This window comes from Chiloscyllium punctatum, chromosome 18 (genome assembly GCF_047496795.1).
Source record: "Chiloscyllium punctatum isolate Juve2018m chromosome 18, sChiPun1.3, whole genome shotgun sequence".
NCBI lineage: Eukaryota > Metazoa > Chordata > Chondrichthyes > Orectolobiformes > Hemiscylliidae > Chiloscyllium > Chiloscyllium punctatum.
This window is the reverse complement of record NC_092756.1, coordinates 29,548,379-29,570,228: the sequence shown is the minus strand read 5'-3', so window position 1 is coordinate 29,570,228 and position 21,850 is coordinate 29,548,379. Positions and strand designations below refer to the sequence as shown.

Sequence of the window (21,850 nt, the reverse complement as noted above, 5' to 3'; positions counted from 1 at the left end):
GGAATACTGGATTAATATAAAGGTTCTTAGTCAGGTGGAGGAACAGAGGGATCTTGGGGTCTATGTACATAGATCTTTGAAGGTTGCCACTCAGGTGGATAGAGTTTGTAAGAAGGTCTATGGAGTATTATCGTTCATTAGCAGAGGGATTGAATTCAAGAGTCGTGAAGTGATGTTGCAGCTGTACAGGACTTTGGTTAGGCCACAGTTGGAGTACTGTGTGAAGTTCTGGTCGCCTCACTTTAGGAAAGATGTGGAAGCTTTGGAGAGGGTGCAGAGAAGATTTACCAGGATGTTGCCTGGAATGGAGAGTAGGTCTTACGAGGATAGGTCGAGAGTTCTCAGCCTTTTCTCGTTGGAACGGCGAAGGATGAGGGGTGACTTGATAGAGGTTTATAAGATGATCATAGGAATAGATAGAGTAGACAGTCAGAAACTTTTTCCCCGGGTACAACAGAGTGTTACAAGGGGACATAAATTTAAGGGGAAGGGTGGAAGGTATAGAGGAGATGACAGGGGTGGGTTCTCCAGAGAGTGGTGGGGGCATGGAATGCGCTGCCCGTGGGAGTGGTAGAGTCAGAATCATTGGCGAACTTTAAGCGGCATTTGGATAGGTACATGAATTGGTGCTTAATCTAGGTTAGAAGTTCGACACAACATCGTGGGCCGAAGGGCCTGTTCTGTGCTGTATTGTTCTATGTTCTATGATCTATGTTCTAAGCAGACCAAACACAGCCAGAAACCATAACCACCTTACCATACATCAAAGAAGTTTCAGACATGACAGCCATACTACTAAGACCCCTCGGAATCCTGGTCGTACACAAACCCACGTACACTCTCAAACAAAAACTAACAAACTTAAAAGACCCAGAACAACCCATAGACAAAACCCAACGTCATCTACAAAATTCCATGCAAGGACTGCCACAAACACTACGTAAGACAACAGGAAGAACGTTAGCCACGAGGATATACGAACACCAGCTAGCCACAAAAATACACGATCTTCTCTCCCTCGTAGCCCGACACACGGATTAAAAATACCACCATTTCGACTGCGAAAACACATCTATCCTGGGACAGGCTAAGCAAAGACACGCCAGAGAATTCATAGAGGCCTGGCACTCCAACCACAATGCCATAAACAAACACACAGATCAAGATACCACCTATCAACCACTCAGAAAACGAAAAGGAAATGACATCACCACAAACCACAGGAACCCCATCGAGGAGAAAGATATAAATAGAAAGCAGGAGACAACAGCTTCGCTTCACTTGGAGGTCGACACTGATGATGATGTTACCTAGCCAGGTAAAGAAACGTCTGGATATCAAAACTACAGCTCAGCGAGCAAACCTACACCCTACATTTTAAATTATTTTTCATGTTTATGTTGCATGAATCTGCAGTTATTGTTCCACAGTTTAGTTAACTCCCTATAGGTAACATGCTGATTTCTCCAGTTGTTCATAGTTCAATGTGATGCATCCAGTGTGTGCATAACGAGAGGGAGCTTGCTTCCAACATCTTGTGTTTATCTGTGCCTTATGTCCAGCATTCATCAATGGCGAGAGCAAGGGGCGAGGGCGAGACTAATGTGTATGTCACTCCGTGCCCATGCATGGCACCCACATTGGCAATTCTCCACTGTGCATTTACAGCCAGTTCTCAGTGCCCCTACACCCACGCCCTGCCCCTTTGAAATATCTTCATTATTTTGTGCTGTCTCGCTGTGCTCTTCTCACCAGGATGAATTACTTCTACTCAACCTCCGCCAGATTTCATCTGACAAAACATTCATTAAGAGTCCCTTTGCATAAACATGCATTTCACAGTTCTCGTTATTTGATTTTCCTGGATGTCTTTCATACAAAAAAACGTTCACAGCAACTTGACTTGAAAAAGAAAACCGCGCTCCTTTTCATTATCCCAATGCAACCTACATTTCAGTCAACAGGCTTAAACTATTTTGTGCAATTTTGTCGATGCGTCTGAACTGACCATTGGAGCTCCAACAGGTTAGCTGTGATTATCTGAAAACAACACCACGGAAACGCCGTTGATGACAGCGACGAGAGTGGGATTCGAACCCACGCGTGCAGAACACAATGGATTAGCAATCCATCGCCTTAACCTCTCGGCCACCTCGCCACAAACGCAGGGGAAACTATTACCTTATGAATAATTGAATTGCGTAAATTATGCAGAGCAGCAGAAATTTCTTCCCTGGTGTTGGTGAAATGCTAAATAACACAGGACGGTTCCAAGACTGTGGTCTGACCCCTGGGTTGTGGGGAAAGTGCACTCCCACTGTCACACGATGCACACAGTGATCTGAACAAAAATGAGGAAATGACTATGTAACAAGGTCTTTTGAATTCTGTGAAGATTTGAAGTCAACGGAATGAAGAATCCGAGACAGCAGGAGGTTTTCTTTCAATAAAGAGATGGAGAAAGCTCTTAAGGATAGTGGAATAAAGGGTTATCGGGATAAGGCAGGAACAGGATACAAATTGAGGATCTTCCGCCAGGATCATAATGAATGGTGGTGCTGGCTCGTAGGGCAGAATGGCCTACTCCTGCACCTGCTGTCTATTGTCTATTAATTTGCCTGTGAGGAATTGTTTTCCAGACTGGAGGAGAGTGCATAGTGCTCAATGTCATTATTCGGAACACCTAACTTCCGCTCAGATGTTTTTGACACGCACTTGTCTACAGAACAGACAATTTCAAAATCCTAAATAAGGCTAAATTGATAATTGAACTCACCAATGCAAAAACCTTGATCTGTATCATTTTCCTGGGCCATGCGACACCAAGTCACTGTATGATCACAGCAACACAGTGAGCAAGTGTCAGAAGGAAAATGAGTGCAGTGCTAGTGCGCATGCTGAGAGCAGCAGGTGACACACGCGGAAGTGCATTTCCCACAACAGGAACATTTCCCAAACGGCGGACTGTGGTGCAAGAATTCAGAGGGAGTTTACACCATGAAATTCGATGCCAGAGACACAATGGAGATCTGTCATTGAGTCTGTTCAAGATGAAGATTTTAAGATTTCTACAGATGCAAAACAAAATAAAAAGCTCATGGGTTAGTGAAGGCAAAAGATGAAATCGTACAATTTATCAATCTACCCATCTTTACAATGAGTACCTCAGCACTTTCCTCACGCGGGGACAGAACCACTGGTGAAGATGATCATATAATCCCCGTTACTAGCCATGGAATCAGAGAAACTCCGTTTCCCAAACGTTCAGGTAAAACCAGGAATGTGGAGGTAAGCATTAATGTGTTGCTCCTGTGCTGAAGGTGACCAGTGCACGGTATCTCTGTTCCAGTACAGTGGGGTGTGCTGTGCCGAAGTTTTAATTTTGAGCCTCACATGGAGCAACTTCAATTTGTCGTCGTGTTGAGGGATACGGACAGAAGGTGATATTGAGCAAAGTCAAGTTTATGGGAAAATACCGTGTTTGTGGATTGAGAAACAACCTTTTCTGGATAATGACTCCTTGATCAACAAACATACTGCAAATATATAAAACGTGAAGAGACATATGTGGAGAGAGAGCCGAAGGTGATTTTTCAGCAGATGGATAACGTTTCCCAAGTGCACTGCGTTAAATTCCGGGAAAAAAGATGTTGAACTGGTTTCATGTTACACAGTTTGTTGCAAAGTTACAAAGGTTGTTGCAAAGAAATCACATTGGAACGTTTGAATGTTGTATTGAACTGAATTTTGGTCTGAGCATATTTTACCAAAAAAATGGCGTGCTGCAGAGAAGTACAGAGGGTTAACAATACAAAAGGACAGAGTCTTCTTGGTGGATTTCTTGGGTGGAGTTAAGAATGTACGAAATATACGTGACATCATGTGAATGTGGTCAAACCTTTAAAGTAGGTGTTGCCTCTCCAAGTGACGATTCAATTCCTACTCATTAGGATATCACTTCCGTCTGCAGTTATTTTACGACATCAGCTCCATTTACAGAGTCTCTCCTTGAATAATACGCCACACCTTATCAATCCATGAACTTGTTATACTGAGTACTATTCAGTTGTTCGTGTTCATGAAATGTCTTTGTCTCTGAAGTCAACAAATTCGAAATTGTTACGCAACCACTCTGACTTTGTCTCAATGGTAAATTCTCTCCTTGTACGTTTGTTCGTGTATCTTTTAAAACACTCTGAAGTCAGCTTCTACGTTTCTTTCTGGAAAGTCGTTCACGATTTAAATAACTCTATTGAGTGGAAGAAAATCTCATCCAAACTTTTCTTAACCATTCACTAATGGTTTTCAAGCTCTAACGAAAGTTATGTATTCACGAGAAAGAGGGACTTTCCTGATTTACTCATTCAAACCTCGCGTTATGTGAAAATCTCATTTGCTTACATCAAACTTGCGTGTTTCTGCTCCAGCATTTCCAAACCTCGTGAATAAACTCCTTCATTCTTTCTATCATCCCGTTTGTATCCTTTCTGATAATTTTATGTTTCAAAAACAACGTCACTTGTCTTTCTAATATCCTGCTATCCAGGAAACAGCGTCTGTGCCCTTTCTAACTTCTTTACATGTTTTTGGTGGAAAATGAGGTCAAGGATTACACACAATACTGCCACTGAGTGTGACCTAAAGGTTTTACAGTTACACTATGAACTTGACGCCTCTATTTATAAATTCCAATCAGGTAAATTACTATCTATCCAGTTCATGAACATCGTATCTATCATTTCATTTATTCTTCCACGGAATGTCCGAAAGATTTGTAAGGCCAACATCTCTAAACCCCCATGTGCTGAGTCAGTCTCAGCTATTTCTCAAGGTGACTGAAGTTCAAATACTTCATAGTGTGTCTCCCGTCATTCCAGTGCAGACTGGTTCTGGACAGCAAATGCCATCACCAAAGGCCACCGTGGATCTGAAATCAACAGTTTTCACATAGTAATTGTCGTCGCTATTGTGTATCGTATGTCCGTGTACTTGTTCATCATTTCATGAGTCCCTGTATTGAATTCTACTGAACAATTATTTTGTGAATGGAGACATTCCCTTCAACACTCATTTGAAACTCAATGAAACATTGAAACATTTTACTCATATGCTTCCAGAGGACAGTCCTGCCATTACTGGGATGAATCAGTGAACATTCCCCAGGTATCCTTGAAGGCAAGGATGTCCTTTTCCATTTTAGGAGATCATTACAGCCCTGAATCCCATGGGTGCGTTCATTAACACCAAAACAGTTGCAGCAAGACTTTAAAACTAAGATGTTGCTATCTGCTTAATTGGTTGTCCCAAAAATTACATTCCATATTGTGGCATGTTTGTGGATGAAAGCACTTTCTGAATCTTGAGCCATTATATTTCAGTTTTGTCAAAACATTATCATTCGCTGTTCTCTCTTTCCCTTTCAGTTTCCCGTTTTATATCCTGCATTTTATCAGTTTATCTTAAGTTTTCAATAATTTCAATCAATCTCGCTCCTGATTACCAATCCGAGAGAATGCCACAATTTTGTCAATTTATATGCAGTGCAGCTGTAGGGTGCGGTGACCAAGTGGAAAGGCTTTGGTCACGTGAATTAAAAGGAACCGGCGGGTGGAATCTGGCCGTTCCATCACAGTCATATTTAAAACATTTAACGTAATCTTTAGCCAAATCATATTGGCAGAAAATAAGAAAACAAAAATGAAAAAATTGCTGATGTTGAAAATCAAACGAAAACAGTCGTTGCTGGAATATTTCAGGACATCTGGCAGCATCTGTGGAGAGACGGACCCAATGGATGTGAAACGTTAACTGTGATTCATCTGCACAGATGCTGCCAGCTCACCTGTGATTTTACAGCAATTTCTGTTTTTGTTTCAGATTGGCAGATTTTGTCGCAGTCCATGAGAACAGTGCTCATTAGAATCAAACAGACAGCATGGATCTGGTAGTGTAAAATCAGACAGTAATAATGAATGAGTGGAGAGTGTTCTATTGGAAAAGCACAGCAGGTCAGGCAACATCCGAGGAGCAGGAGAATGGACGATTTAGGCAGAAGCCATTCATCAGGAATTAGGCTTGTGAGTCGGGCAGAGGAACAAAGCTGAAGCCAGGTGCCAACTCGCAGGCACCTCCTCCTACAGACCACGATCACAAACTCTCCTCCCCTCAACAAACTATCATCTCCCAGACCATTCACAATCTCATCACCTCTGGGCATCTTCCATCCACATCCTTCAACCTCATTGTCCGTGAACTGCGCACTCCCCAATTCTACCTCCTTCCTAAGATTCACAAACCTGACTGCCCCAGTCGACCTATTGTCTCATCCTGAGCCTGTCCCATTCGAATAATCTCTTCCTACCTTGATACAATCTTCTCTTCCCAGTTCAGGAAATGCCCACGAACATTCGTGATACCCCTATGCACTTCACCTCCTCCAAGAATTTCGTTTCCCTGGCCCCCAACGCGTCATCTTCACCATGGACATCCAGTCCCTGTACAAATCCATCTGCCATGACAGAAGTCTGCAAGCCTTCCATTTCGTAATCTCACACATCCCAACCAGTACCTTTCCACTGACATCCTCATCCACGTGGCTGAACTGGTCCTCACAATCAACAACTTCTCTTTCCAGTTCTCCCACTTCCTCCATCGAAACCCGCATAGGACCAAGCTATGCCTGCCTGTTTGTCAGATACGCGGAACTGTACATCTTTCGCAATTACACAGGCACCATCCTCCACATGTGCCTCCGCGACATTGATGAATGTTTGGGGCCACTTGGTGCTCCAACGAGGAGGATGAATAGCTCACCAACTTTACCAACACCTTCCACTCCGACCTCAAATTTATCCGGATCATCTTGGCAACTTCACTCATCTTCCTGGATCTCTCCATCACCGACTCTGGCGACTGACTAATGACAGTCATATACGACAAGCCCACTGACTCTCACATGAATCTAGAGTACATCTCCTCCAACCCTATCTCGTGTAAGAACGCCATTCCTTATTCCCAATGCCTCCACCTCCAGCACATCTGTTCCCAGGATGACCAATTGCACCTCAGGAAGAGCCAGTTGGTCTCCTTCTTCCACGATCACAAATTGCCTTCCCACGTGGTTGATAGCGCCCTCAAGTTCATCACCTCCATTTCACACACCACCACCCTTGAAGCCATGCCTCTCAACGCAACAAGGACAGAACCACCTGGTGCTCACCTTACACCCCCATCAAACTGCGCATAAACGCATCATATTCTGCCACTGATGCCACCTCCAAACAGACACCACCACCAGAGATATATTTCGCTGCCCAGCCCTGCCAACATTCCGTAAAGACCATTCCCTCCATGAACCTTTCTTCAGGTCCACACATACTCCCACCAGCCCACAACCCTCTCCTGGCACCTTTCACTGCCACCAAAGGAAGAGTGAAACTAGCACCCACACCACTCCCCTCACCTCAGCCAAGGCTAGAATTGACCATTCCACATCCATTAGAAATTCACCTGTACAGCTCCCAATGTCATCTACTGAATCCGTTGCGCCCAGTGTGGTCTCCTCTACATCAGGGAGACAGGATACCTTCTTGCAGATCATTTCAGAGAACATCTCTGGGATACCTGCACCCACCAACTTCACCATCCCGTGGCTGAACACTTCAACTCCCCCTCCTACCCCATCAAAGACATCCAGGTCTTGGACCTCACCACTGCCAAACCGATACCACCCAACGCCTGGAGGAGGAACACTACACCTACCGGCTTGGGACCCTCACACCACACGGGATAAATGTGAATTTGAACAGTTACCTCATTTCCCCTCCCCAAAGCTCAAGCCTTGAACTCGCCACCGCCCTCTCAGCCCAATCCATCACTGCAATATCTGACCTAATTTCTTCTCCCTCCTATTCATCCATCTATTGCTTTCCAGCTATTTCCCCTCAACCCCACACCATTTCCATTTATCTCTCAGCCCGACTCACATGCCTTATTCTACATTAAGGGCTTAAGCCTGAAACCTGAATTCTCCTGCTCCTCGGGTGCTACCTGATCTCCTGTGCATTAATAGCATCACACTACCAACTCTAATCTCCAGCATCTGCAGACCTTACTTTATCCTTGGAATTATCAATGACCTTAGAGTGAATATATCCCTCGATTGCAGTGATCACAGTGTGACTGAGTTTTCCATTTATTTTGGGTGAGGGCAGGCTGGATCTGAGACGAGCGCTTAACATCGAAACAACGGGAATGGTATCAGATCGCGAAGTTTGGGTGGCCTGAAGTGAAGTGGAAAATTCCGGCAGAAGATGGGTCAGTACAACTGCATCAAATCACCCAGACTGTAAATGACACGCAGAAAGAGAAAATCAACTTCAGTGCAGGCACAATGACAGGGAAAGTGGAAAGGAGACAATAAAACACACTGAGGTGCAGTGGAATTAGTTATGTGAAAGGATTCGATATATAAGCTGCACCTTTACATATGGACTGCCCTCACATTGGAAAAAGGAATTTCCTGCAGTATAACGGCGATATTTGCCTGTGACATCACAATGTTGAGAGACACTGACATAGTTTCTTCTGTCGCAGCGTGGCCTCGTAAAAGCATGATCGTCCCATCAATCAGAATTCAATACTTCAAAGCTCTCCTTTGCGCTGTACAACTTATTTGCTGCTCCTGTAGTCAGATCTTAATCGCTTCACTGTGTATCTTCATCTGCTTCCTGCTTCATGGAAACACTTGAAACGTGAACAATTCCACTTTCCACTTTCACCAATCTTTTCCAACTTCCGAGTTGGCACAGGTATGAGTGACCGCTTGGCCTTCTCGAGCGCTCTCACTCTGGTATGATTTGAATGATAAAGTGGACTGTGTCTGATCTGCAGAATGTCCCCACGCGGGACAGTGCTGTTTATTCCATCCTCGGGGACTGAGGTGTCTCTATTGGCAGGATATTCAGCCATTTCCCTCCACTTGCAGGCATTATGATGGGATATAAATGCGGATATGCTCTGAAGCTTCCTCTCACGGGCACAGCCAGGTGCAAGAGCCCTGCTGGAACTTAGCAACTTTGATTGCGAACTTCCTCCAAATATCATTTATTTGAGAGAAAGAGAAAGGTGCTGAGCTGGTGGGAAAGAGAGAAATGGGCCGTGGACTCTCTTCCCTCAGTAAAATGCAAATAAGTGCATTTTTGTGCTGCCCATTTGATGTTCAGAATCAATCTTCGCAGAACAATCCAGCAGAAAGGCTTTTGATTCACAGGCGTCGGTTTCTTTGCTGCAATCGGGCTTCAGTTAACATCTGAGTCCCAACTGTCCCAGATGAAGCGACTCCGAATGAAACCCTCACTCACTGAGAACCAACCCCACAGCCAGGTGCTGCGGGGCTGCAGGCAGTCCAAAGCGGAAGGGAGGATTAAAAACGAGCCATTATTTCTCCCTCAGCCACTCGGTCACAAAGACAGACAGAGGGACGGCAGAGACGTGTGACGTCATTCACGTGCCGACAGAAGCCGTTCAGCCCATCGAGTCCATGGTAAATCTCTATTGCTTGCTTCTCTCTGAGGTTATTCATCATCAGTGCTGCTTGTTCTAATAAGAGGTAACTGTATCTGTGTCGAAATGCTGTTTCCAACATACTGAACAACATGTCATTCACGGCTGTTCATTTCAGTGGAGGACCCTGCTGTGTGACACAGCGTGGGGAAGAACTGCAAGGCTGTTAAAATAATGACTACAGATGCTGGAAACCACATTCTGGATTAGTGGTGCTGGAAGAGCACAGCAGTTCAGGCAGCATCCGAGTATCTTCGAAATCGACGTTTCGGGCAAAAACCCTTCATCAGGAATAAAGGCAGTGAGCCTGAAGCGTGGAGAGATAAAGCTAGAGGAGGGTGAGGGTGGGGAGAAAGTAGCATAGAGTACAATGGCTGAGTGGGGGAGGGGATTAAGGTGATAGGTCAAGGAGGAGAGGGTGGAGTGAATCGGTGGAACAGGAGATAGGCAGGTAGGACAAGTCCGGCTAAGTCATGGGGACAGTGCTGAGCTGGAAGTTTAGAACTAGTGTGAGGTGGGGGAAGGGGAAATGAGGAAACTGTTGAAGTCCACATTGATGCCCTGGGGTTGAAGTTTTCCGAGGTGGAAGATGAGGCGTTTTCCTCCAGGCATCTGGTGGTGAGTGAGCAGCAGTGAAGGAGGCCCAGGACCTCCATGTCCTAGGCAGAGTGGGAGGGGGAGTTGAAAAGTTAGGCCACGGAGCGGTGTGGTTGAATGGCGTGGTTGTCCTGGAGATGTTCCTTAAAACGCTCTGCTAGGACGCGCCCAGTCTCCCCAATGTAGAGGAGACCGCATCGGGAGCAACGGATACAATAAATGATATTCGTGGATGTGCAAGTAAAACTTTGATGGATGTGGAAGGCTCCTTTAGGACCTTGGATAGAGGTGAGGGAGGAGGTGTGGGCGCAGGTTTTCCAGTTCATGCCGTCGCAAGGGAAGGTGCCAGGATTGGAGGGTGGGTTGTAGGGGGTGTGGACCTGACCAGGTAGTCACGAAGGGAACGGTCTTTGCGGAAGGCAGAAAGGGTTGGGGAGGGAAATATATCCCTGGTGATTGGGTCTGTTTAGAGGTGGTGGAAATGTCGGTGGATGATTTGGTTTATGAGAAGGTTGGTAGGGTGGAAGGTGAGTACCAGGGGCGTTCTGTCCTTGTTACGGTTGGAGGGGTGTGCTCTGAGGGTGGAGGTGCGGGATGTAGACGAGATGCGTTGGATGGCATCTTTAACCACGTGGGAAGGGAAATTGTCGTCTCAAAAGAAGGAGGCCATCTGCTGTGTTTTGTGGTGCAACTGGTCCTCCTGGGAGTAGTTCCAGCGAAGGCGGAGGAATTGGGAATACGGGATGGCATTTTTGCAAGAGGTAGGTTGGGAAGAGGTGTGGAAGTGGTAGGGTAGGAAGAGGTGTGCATCAGGTCAAATCTCCGTCACATTCGTGACTGTTGTTCTTATGTTTATTTCTTCTCTACGTGTGCTGAAGTAACACAGTGAGGGATCAATTACTGTTGTCAGACATACATGTAGGGGCGTAATAAATGCTGAAGTTGTGAGATTCGAGCAGTGTTTATTAACATAGACCATTCACTGTTCGAAGCTCAGGCTCAGGAATTTGACAGAGAGCGAATTTGAGCAAAGGTTGAGCCGGGGCGTTTACCCCATGACGTAACACGAGTTTCTGCAGTTGCTTTGTTGTTCACCTCATTTCTGTGTCTTGCATCATTGAGGATTTTGAAGTTGTCCCCTCTATACAAAAGGCCCGTGCTTATGCAACATTGTACAAAAGATGCAGTCCAATAACAGCCGATGCTAATTCTGTCTACTTATCCAGATATTGACCTCTGGAAACAGCACTGTGCACTCTCCTCGAGTCTGGAAAACAACTTCCTCACATATAATGCTATATTCTCGCTCTCATGGTGCTGTTCATTCCATCGGCTTCTGTTTTTCACAGAATCCGATTCAATCTTGTCACTGTGTCATTTCTTTCCATGTTGTCAGATCTTGTGAACAGAATATCACAGTGGGAGTGCCCTGGGCCCATAACCCAGAAGTCAGACCATACTCAGGGAACCGTATTCTGGTCTTGATCATTTCATGAACACCAGGAAGAGATATCTATGCTCTTCAAATTTAATTACCTGTTTTAAGAAGAAAGGTAAACAGTTCCTGATTCCTGCTTTTGTTACCACACGGACCAAGATTGTAAATGCTGGAACCAGTCGAGACTGTCCGCTCTCCCACATCCAACTTATCCCCAGGTTGTGTTAAGATCATGGTCTGAATCGCTTCCTTCTCTTCCCTGTCACTCTAGGATGATATGAGCTGTGAAATCTTTGATGTGAACTGGAGGCAACGTGGAAAAATGTATACACAGCAGGTGCGTGAGCGACGGGACTCGCTGCAGTAACATCCCATGCTGATTCAGACAGCAGAAGCCTCCCTGTGACTTCGAGAAGCACAGACACTGTTCCCGAATAATGAGGAGAGATTCACTCTTTCCTCGCAGTTCTGCATTTTCTAGCTCTCTGAAGTGGCATTATTTGGACAATGGTTCCAAAAAGAAGATGATTTCTTGTGCATGCACGATCTCCCTTTTCTGCACCTTTCCAGAATTCCCATACTTCCCACTCCCGCCAGCCCCCTACCCCGCTCCACACACCCGTGTTTGATAGGGAGCTGAAGACCGCGTTCAAGCTGCGCGACACGAATACTGCGTGACAATGGAGGATGAGTTCGTCCAGTTCTCAATGAAGATCGCCCTGTTCCGGGAAAGCAGCTAGCACAGCCTCCTGGGAGAAGCGAGTCAGAATGGAAAGGAGCTATTATTAAAACTCTTAATGATTAGATTAGATTAGATTAGATTACTTACAGTGTGGAAACAGGCCCTTCGGCCCAACAAGTCCACACCGCCCCGCCGAAGCGTAACCCACCCATACCCCTACATCTACATTTACCCCTTACCTAACACTATGGGCAATTTAGCATGGCCAATTCACCTGGCCTGCACATCTTTGGACTGTGGGAGGAAACCGGAGCACCCGGAGGAAACCAACGCAGACACGGGGAGAACGTGCAAACTCCACACAGTCAGTCGCCTGTGCTTCTTTCACTCCGAAACAGCAGAAATAGCCTTAGTGAACCAAAAACTCACATGATTTCTGGTTACCACGTCTGGCGCCGTTCTGGCTCGTTTGTCTTGGGGTGTGACATTGCTTCAGACAGGTGACATATGTGCGAGAGCTCTCGCGTTCACATTGCGGATGAGCCTTGGAATTTTGCACACTACTTCATTTTTGACTGTGAAGATATGATTTCGATGAGATCGGTTTCAGATAAAGATTCCAAAGCTTGAAAAAATACACAAGCAAGTTCAAGAACCGCTTCTTCTCGGCCATTGCTGCTCTGAGAAATGGATTGTATAACTTGAAATAATGCTGAACTTGCCAATGTGGATTTTGCTGAGCGCACGTCCGATACGGAGTGACCTGAATTTCTAAGTCTGGCCAAATTTTGCTTTCCTCACGCTGTGATCTGCATGTCCTTGATGACTATGATCCGCCTTTACCATCGCAAACAACGCTTTCCACTGTACTTAGGTCCATGTGACAATCAATCAATCAAAACACAGTCATTTCCTCATTGCGTGGAGCCAGCAGAGGACAGGTGGGCTGCATGGCCTCAGTCTGCAGTGTGACACATTTTGTGATCCTGATTGAAATTGCAAATAAAACAGCAGAATTGGGGAAGTTACAGGGTGGTTATATTGACACAGCCGGGACACATCTGTGCCACAGTGTATCACACAATAACAGTGAAGAAATTTTAACGTTATCCTCGAAGGTACATGCTACAAAAACCTGAAGACTACGGGAAACCGCTGTGGTCAGCGATAACAGAGCGGCCCAGAGGGATCGTGGTGGGCGCATAATCCAGAAATTAATGAATGAAAAGCATCCTCTGCTCGATGACAATTCCAGCTTTCAGTGTGTGTACTGCAACTGCCAGAGTTTCGCTATAACAGTGCTCCGTTCTTCACATTACATATTGATGAGCCATCTGCGTCCTGTCACTCAATGGTATCTGAAATAGATACAACCGCCACGTTTATACATTTGAGGAAACACACGTTTGAAGTTATGGAAGATTTTTTTGCTGTTCTCTGTAGGTCTGTTATGAACTGATTCGCAAAGTCACTTGACTGAGCTGGGAATACACTGGCGAAGGTGAGAGAATTCAGTTGGTGTGTGGGCCGTGCCCCTAACGCCTTGCAGTTAATCCCCACGCTGTGTCACACAGCAGGGTCCTCCGGTGAAATGAACAGTCATGAACGACATGTGGATCAGTATGTTGGAGACAGCATTTCAACACAGACACAGTTTCCTATTATTACAACAAGCACCACTCATGATGAATACCCTCAGAGAGAAGCAAGTGACAGAGATTTACCGTGGACTCGATGGGCTGAACGGCTTCTGTCGGCACGTGAATGACGTCACACGTCTCTGCCGTCCCTCTCCCTGTCTCTGTGACAGAGTGACTGAGGGAGAAAAAATGGCTCGTTTATAATCCTTCCTTCCGCTTTGGACTGCCTGCAAACCCACAGCACCTGGCTGTGGGGATGGTTCTCAGTGAGTGAGGGTTTCATTCGGAGTCGCTTCATCTGGGACAGTTGGGACTCAGATGTTAACTGATGCCCGATTGCAGCAAAGAAAACGACGCCTCTGAAACAAAAGCCTTTCTGCAGGATTGTTCCGCGAAGATTGATTCTGAACATCAAATGGGCAGCACAAAAATGCACTTATTTGCATTTTACTGAGGGAAGAGAGTCCACAGCCCATTTCTCTCTTTCCCACCAGCTCAGCACCTTTCTCTCTCTCTCAAATAAATGATATTTGGTGGAAGTTCGCAATCAAAGTTGCTAAGTTCCAGCAGCGCTCTTGCACCTGGCTGTGCCCGTGAGAGGAAGCTTCAGAGCATATCCGCACTTACATCCCCTCATAATGCCGACAAGTGGACGGAAATGGCTGAATACTCTGCCAATAGAGTCAGCTCAGTCCCCGGGGATGGGACAAACAGCACCGTCTCGGTGGGGACATTCTGCAGATCAGACACAGTCCACTTTATCATTCAAATCATACCAGAGTGTGAGCGCTCGATAAGGCCAATCAGTCACTCGTACCTGTGCCAACTCGGGAGTTGCAAAAGATTGGTGAAAGTGGAAAGTGGATTTGTTCACGTTTCAAGTGTTTCCTTGAAGCAGATAGCAGAAGAAGATACACAGTGAAGCGATTGAGATCTAACTACAGGGGCAGCAAATAAGTTGTACAGCGCAGAGGAGAGCTTTGAAGTATTGAATTCTGGTTAATGGGACAATCATGCTTTCACTAGGCCACGCTGCTACAGAAGAAACTATGTCAGTGTCTCTCAGCATTGTGATGTCACAGGCAAATGTCGCCGTTATACTGCAGGGAATTCCTTTTTCCAATGTGAGGGCAGACCATATGTAAAGTAGCTTATATATCGAATCATTTGACAGAAATAGTTCCACTGCACCTCAGTGTGTTGTATTGTCTCCTTTCCACTTTACCTGTCATTGTGCCTGCACTGAAGTTGATTTTCTACTTGTGCGCGTCTTTTACAATCTGGGTGATGTGATGCAGTTGTACGGACCCATCTTCTGGCAGTATTCCACTTCACTTCAGCCCGCCCTAACTTCGCTATCTGATACTTTCCAGTTGTTTAGGTGTTAAGTGCTCATCTCAGGCCCAGCCTGCCCTCACCCAAAATAAATGGAAAAGTCAGTCACAATTTGATCACTGCAATCGAGGGATATCTTCATTCCAAGGTTATTGATAATTCCAATGATAATGTTAGGACTTCAGATGCTGGAGATCAGAGTTGGTAGTGTGATGCTGAAAAAGCACAGCAGATCAGGTAACATCCAAGGATCCGGAGAATTCAGGTTTCAGGCTTAAGCCCTTCATCAGGAATAAGGCTTATGAGTCATGGCTGAGAGATACATGGAAGTGGTGTGTGGTTGAGGGGAAATAGCTGGAAAGCAATAGCTGGATCAATAGGAGGGAGAAGATAATAGGTCAGAAGTGGCAGTGATGGAATGGGTCGAGAGGGCGGTGGCGAGCTGAAGGCTTATGCTTGGGGGAAATGAGGAAACTGTTCGAATTCACATTTATCCCGTTGGTGTAAGGGTCCCAAGCCGGAATGTGTGGCATTCCGCTTCCAGGCGTTGGCTGGTAACGGTTTATCAGTGGAGGAGGTCCAGTACCTGCAAGCCTTTGATGGGGTATGAGGGGGAGTTAAAGTGCTCAGCCACGGGACGGTGAAGTTGTTGGGTGCGGGAGTCCCAGAGATGTTCTCTGAAATGATCTGCAAGAAGGTATCCTGTCTCCCTGATGTAGAGAAGACCACACTGGGCGCAACGGATGCAGTAGATGACATTGGTAGCTGTAAATGTGAATTTACAATGGATGTGGAATGATCCCTTCGGGCCTTGGTTGTAGATGAGGAGAGTTGTGTGGGTGCTAGTTTCACCCTTCATTTGGTGGCAGTCAAAGGTGCCAGGAGACGGTTATGGGCTGGTGGGGGGAAGTGTCGACCTGAAGAGGGGGACGTGGAGGGAATGGTCTTTCTGGAGTGCTGGCAGAGCTGGGTAGCGAAATATATCTCTGGTGGTGGTGTCTGTTTGGAGGTGGCACCCAGTGGCAGAATATGATGCGTTTTATGCGGAGGTTGGTGGGGTGGAAGGTGAGCACCAGGAAGTTCTGTTCTTGTTGTGTTGAGAGGCGTGGGGTTCAAGGGTGGTGGTGCGTGAAGTGGAGGTGATGCACTGGAGGGCATTGTCAACCAAAGTGGACAGGCAATTTGTGACCGTGGATGAAGGAGACCAACTGGGACTCTCTGAGGTGAAATTGGTCACCCTGGGATCAGATGTGTTGGAAGCGGTGGAATTGGGAAGAAGGAATGTCGTTTTTACACGGAATAGGGTTGGAGGAGATGTAGTCTACACACCTTTGGGAGTCGGTGGGTTTGCAGTATATGTCTTTAATTAGTCAGTCCCCAGAGACGGTGATGGAGAGGTCGAGGAAGGCTAAGGAAGTTGCCAAGATGATCCGGATAAATTTGAAGTCGGTGTGAAAGGTTTTAGTAACGTTGGTGAGCTATTGAACCTCTTCGTTGGAGCACCAAGTGGCGCTAATACATTCATCAATGTAGCTGAGGAACAGTGGTAGGATGGTGCCTGTGTAACTGCGAAAGATGGACAGTTCCCCGTATCTGACAAACAGGCAGGCATAGCTCGGTCCTATGCGGTTGCCCATGGCTATCACCGTCGTTGGAGGAAGTGGGAGAATTGGAAAGAGAAGTTGTTGATTGTGAGGACCAGTTCAGTCAGGTTGGTGAGGATGTAGGTGGAAGGGTACTGGTTGGGATGGTGTGAGATTAAGAAAATGAAGGCTTGCAGACTTCTGTCATTGCAGATGGATTTGTACAGGGACTGGATGTCCATGGTGAATATGGCGTGTTGAGGGCCAGGGAAATGAAATTCCTGGAGGAGGCGAAGTGCATAGGGGTATCACGAATGTAAGGGGGCAATTCCTGAACTGGGGAGAGAGGATTGTGTCCATGTAGGAAGAGAATATTCGGATGGGACAGTCTCAGGATGAGACAAAAGGTCGACTGGGGCAGTCAGGTTTTTGTATCTTAGGAAGGAGGTAGAATCGGGGAGTGCGCAGTTCACGGACAATGAGGTTTGAGGTTGTGGATGGGAGATGCCCAGAGGTGATGAGATTGTGGATGTTCTGGGAGATGATACTTTGGTGAGGGGAGGAGAGTTTGTGATCATGGTCTGTAGGAGGAGGTGCCTGCGAGTTTGTACCTGGCTTCGGCTTTGTTCCTCTGCCCGACTCACAAGCCTAATTCCTGATGAATGGCTTATGCCTAAATCGTCCATTCTCCTGGTCCTCGGATGTTGCCTGACCTGCTGTGCTTTTCCAGTACAACACTCTCCACTCTCTCATTATTACTATCTCATTTCACACTACCAGGTCCATGCTGTCTGTTTGATTCTAATGAGCACTATTCTCATGGACTGCGACAAAATTTGCCAATCTGAAACAAAAACAGAAATTTCTGTAAAATCACAGGTGAGCTGACAGCATCTGTGCAGATGAATCACAGTTAACGTTTCACATCCATTGGGTCCGTCTCTCCACAGATGCTGCCAGACGTCCTGAAATATTCCAGCAACGACTGTTTTTGTTTGATTTTCAACATCAGAAATTTTTTAGTTTTTGTATTCTTATTTTCTGCCAATATGATTTGGCTAAAGATTATGTTAAATGTTTTGAATATGACTACGATGGAATGGCAAGATTCCACCAGCTCGCTACTGCTACTTGGTTCACGTGACCAATGCCTTTCCACTTTGTCACCGCGCCCTAAAGCTGCACCTCATATAAATTGACAAAATTGTTGCATTCTCTCGGATTGGTAATCAGGAGCGAGATTGATTGAAATTATTGAAAATTTAAATAAACTGATAAAATACACGATATAAAATGGGAAACTGAAAGGGAAAGAGAGAACGGCGAATGATAATGTTTTGACAAAACTGAAATATAATTGCTCAAGATTCAGAAAGTGCTTTCATCCACAAACATACCAGAATGTGGAATGAAATGTTTGGGACAACCAATGCAAGCAGATTGCAAAATCTTAGTTTTAAAGTCTTGCTGCAACTGTTTTCGTTTTAATGAACGCACCCATGGGATTCGGTGCTGTAATGATATCCTAAAATAGAAAAGGAAATCCTTGCCTTCGAGGGTACGTGGCGAATGTTCACTGATTCATTCCAGTAATGGCAGGACTGTCCTCTGGAAGCATATGAGTAAAATCTTTCAATGTTCCATGGAGTTTTGAATGAGTGGTGAAGGGAATGTCTCCATTCAGAAATTAATCATTCAGTAGAATTCAATGCAGGGACCCATGAAATGATGAACAAATTGAACAAGAACACGGACAAACGATACACAATAGCTACGAAAATTACTATGTGAAAACTGTTGATTTCAGATCCACGGTAGCCTTTGGTTATGGCATTTACTGTCCAAAACCAGTCTGCACTGGAATGACGGGAGACACACTATGAAGTATTTGAACCTCAGTCACCTTTAGAAATAGCTAAGACTGACTCAGGACACGGGGATATAGAGATGTTGGCCTTACAAACCTTTCAGACATCACGTGGAAGAATAAAGGAAGTGATCGCTAATGTTCGTCTCCATGGAGACGATGTTCATGAACTGGATAGATAGTAATTAACCTTATTGGAGTTTATAAATGGAGACGTCATATTTAAAAAGCAAAGAGTTCATAGTGTAACTGTAAAATCATTTGGTCACACTCAGTGGGAACATTGTGTGTAATCCTTGTCCTCATTCTCCACCAAAAACATGTGAAGAAGTTCGAAAGTGCACAGACGCTGTTTCCTGGATAGCAAGATATTAGAAAGCCAAGTGACGTTGTTTACTGAGACATAAAAATATCAGAAAAGATACAACCGGTTTCATCGGGATGATCGAAAGAATAAAGGAGTTTATTCACGAGATTCGGAAATGCCGGAGCAAAAACACGCAAATTTGATTTAAACAAATGAGATTTTCACATAACGCGAGGTTTGAATGAGTAAATCGGGGAAAGTCCCTCTTTCGAGTGAATCAAGAACTTTCGTTAGAGCTTCAAAACCATTACTGAATGATTAAGAAAAGTTTGGATGAGAGTTTCTTCCACTCAATAGAGTTTTTTTTCAATCGTGAACGACTTTACAGAAATAAAACGTAGAAGCTGACTTCAGAGTGTTTTAAAAGATACACGAACAAACGTACAAGGAGAGAATTTACCATTGAGTGAAAGTCAGTGTGGTTGCGTGACAATTTAGAATTTGTTGACTTCAGACACAAAGACATTTCATGAACATGTACAACTGAATAAGACTGAGTATAAGAAATTCATGGATTGGTAAGGTGTGACGTATTATTCAAGGTGAAACTCTGTAAATGGAGCTCATGCCCTAAAATAACTGCAGACGGAAGTGATATCCTAATGAGTAGGAATTGAATCGTCACTTGGAGAGGCAACACCTACTTTAAAGATTTGACCACATTCACATGATGTTATGGATATTTCATACATTCTTAACTCCACCCAAGAAATCAACCAAGAAGACTCTGTCCTTTTGTGTTGTTAACCCCCTGTACTTCTCTGCAGCACGCCATTTACGATAAAATATGCTCAGACCAAAATTCAATTCGATACAATATTCAAACAGTCCTATGTGATTTCTTTTTTTTAATCATTGCAATAACGTATGTGAGTTTGCAACAAACTCTGTAACATGAAACCAGTTCAACATCTTTTTTCCCGGAATTTAAAGCAGTGCACATGGGAAACGTTATCCATCTGCTGAAAAATCACCTTCGGCTCTCTCTCCACATACGTCTCTTCACGTTTTAGATACTTGCAGTATGTTTGTTGATCAAGGAGTCATTATCCAGAAAACGTTGTTTCTCAATCCACAAACACGGTATTTTCCATAAACTTGGCTTTGCTCAATATCACCTTCAATCCGTACCCCACAACACGACGACAAATTGAAGCTGCTCCATGTGAGACTCAAACTTAAAACTTCGGAACAGCACGGCCCACTATACTGGAATAGAGATACCGTGCACCGGTCACCTTCAGCACAGGAGCAACACATTAATGCTTACCACTACATTCCTGGTTTTACTTTAACGTTTGGGAAACCGAGTTTCTCTGATTCCATGGCTAGTAATTGGGATTATATGATCATCTTCACCAGTGGTTCTGTCCCCGAGTGAGGAAAGTGGTGAGGTACTCATTGTAAAGATGGGTAGATTGATGAAATGTACAATATCATATTTTGCCTTCAATAAACCATGAGCTTTTTATTTTGTTTTGCATCTGTAGAAATCTTAAAATCCTCATTTGAATAGACTCAATGGCAGATCTCCATTTTGTCTCTGGCATTAAATTTCAAAGTGTAAACCCCCCCTGAATTCTTCCACCGCAGTCCGCTGTTTGGCAAGTGTTCCTGTTGATTTAAATGCACTTCCGTGTGTGTCACCTGCTGCTCCCAGCATGCGTTCTGGCACTGCACTCATTTTCCTTCTGACACTTGTTCACTGTGTTGCTGTGATCATACAGTGCGTTGGTGTCGCACGGCCCAGGAAAATGATACAGATCAAGGTTTTTGCATTGTTGAGTTCAATTGTCAGTTTAGCCTTATTTTGGATTTTGAAATTGTCTGTTCTGTTGACAAGTGCGTGTCAAAAACATCTGAGCGGAAATTAGGTGTTCCGAATAATGACATTGAGCACTATGCACTCTCCTCCAGTCTGGAAAACAATTCCTCACAGGCAATGTAATAGACAATAGACAGCAGGTGCAGCAGTAGGCCATTCTGCCCTTCGAGCCAGCACCACCATTCATTATGATCATGGCTGAACATCCTCAATCTGTATCCTGTTCCTGCCTTAGTCCCATAACTCTTGATTCCACGATCCCTGAGAGCTCTATCCAACGCTTTATTGAAAGAAAACCTCCTGCCGTCTCGGGTTCTTCATTCCGTTGACTTCAATTCTTCACAGAATTCAACAGACCTTATTACATATTCCTTTCCTCATTTTTGTTCAGATCACTGTGTGCAGAGTGTGACAATGGGAGTGCAATTGCCTCAGAACCCAGAGATCAGACCATAGTCTTGGAACTGTACTGTGTTATTTATCATTTCACCAACACCAGGGAGAAATATCTGCTGCTCTGCATAATTTACGCAATTCAATTATTCATAAGTTCATCGGTGCCCCAGTGTCGGTGACGAGATGGCCGAGAGGTTAAGGCGGTGGACTGCTAATCCATTGTGCTCTGCATGCGTGGGTTCGAATCCCACTCTGGTCGCTGTTATCGACTGTTCTCCAATGACCGTGGCTGTTGTATTAAAATCGGGGCTCCAATGGTCAGTTTATATGTATCAATGCTATTACACAGTTTCAAAGCGTAGTTTGACCCTGTTGACTAAACTGAATTGAAACCTCGGTTGCATTGTGATAATGAAAAAGAGCGTGATTGTATTTTTCATGTCAAGTTGCTGTGAACGTTTTTCCGTATGAAAGACATCCAGGAAAAGCAAATAACGAGAGCTGCGAATTGCATGTTTATGCAAAGGGATTCCTCATGAATATTTTGTCAGATGAA

General features: G+C 44.9%; 2 non-coding genes across 2 annotated transcripts; one reads left to right on the top strand and one right to left on the bottom strand.

Annotated features, from left to right (window-relative positions):
• Nucleotides 1–2,076: 2,076 nt before the first annotated feature.
• On the bottom strand, nt 2,077–2,158 carry trnas-gcu (transfer RNA serine (anticodon GCU)). Its single transcript has one exon. It is a non-coding gene; the product is annotated as a tRNA-Ser (tRNA).
• Nucleotides 2,159–21,471: 19,313 nt separating this feature from the next.
• Nucleotides 21,472–21,553, top strand: trnas-gcu (transfer RNA serine (anticodon GCU)). Its single transcript has one exon. It is a non-coding gene; the product is annotated as a tRNA-Ser (tRNA).
• Nucleotides 21,554–21,850: the final 297 nt, after the last annotated feature.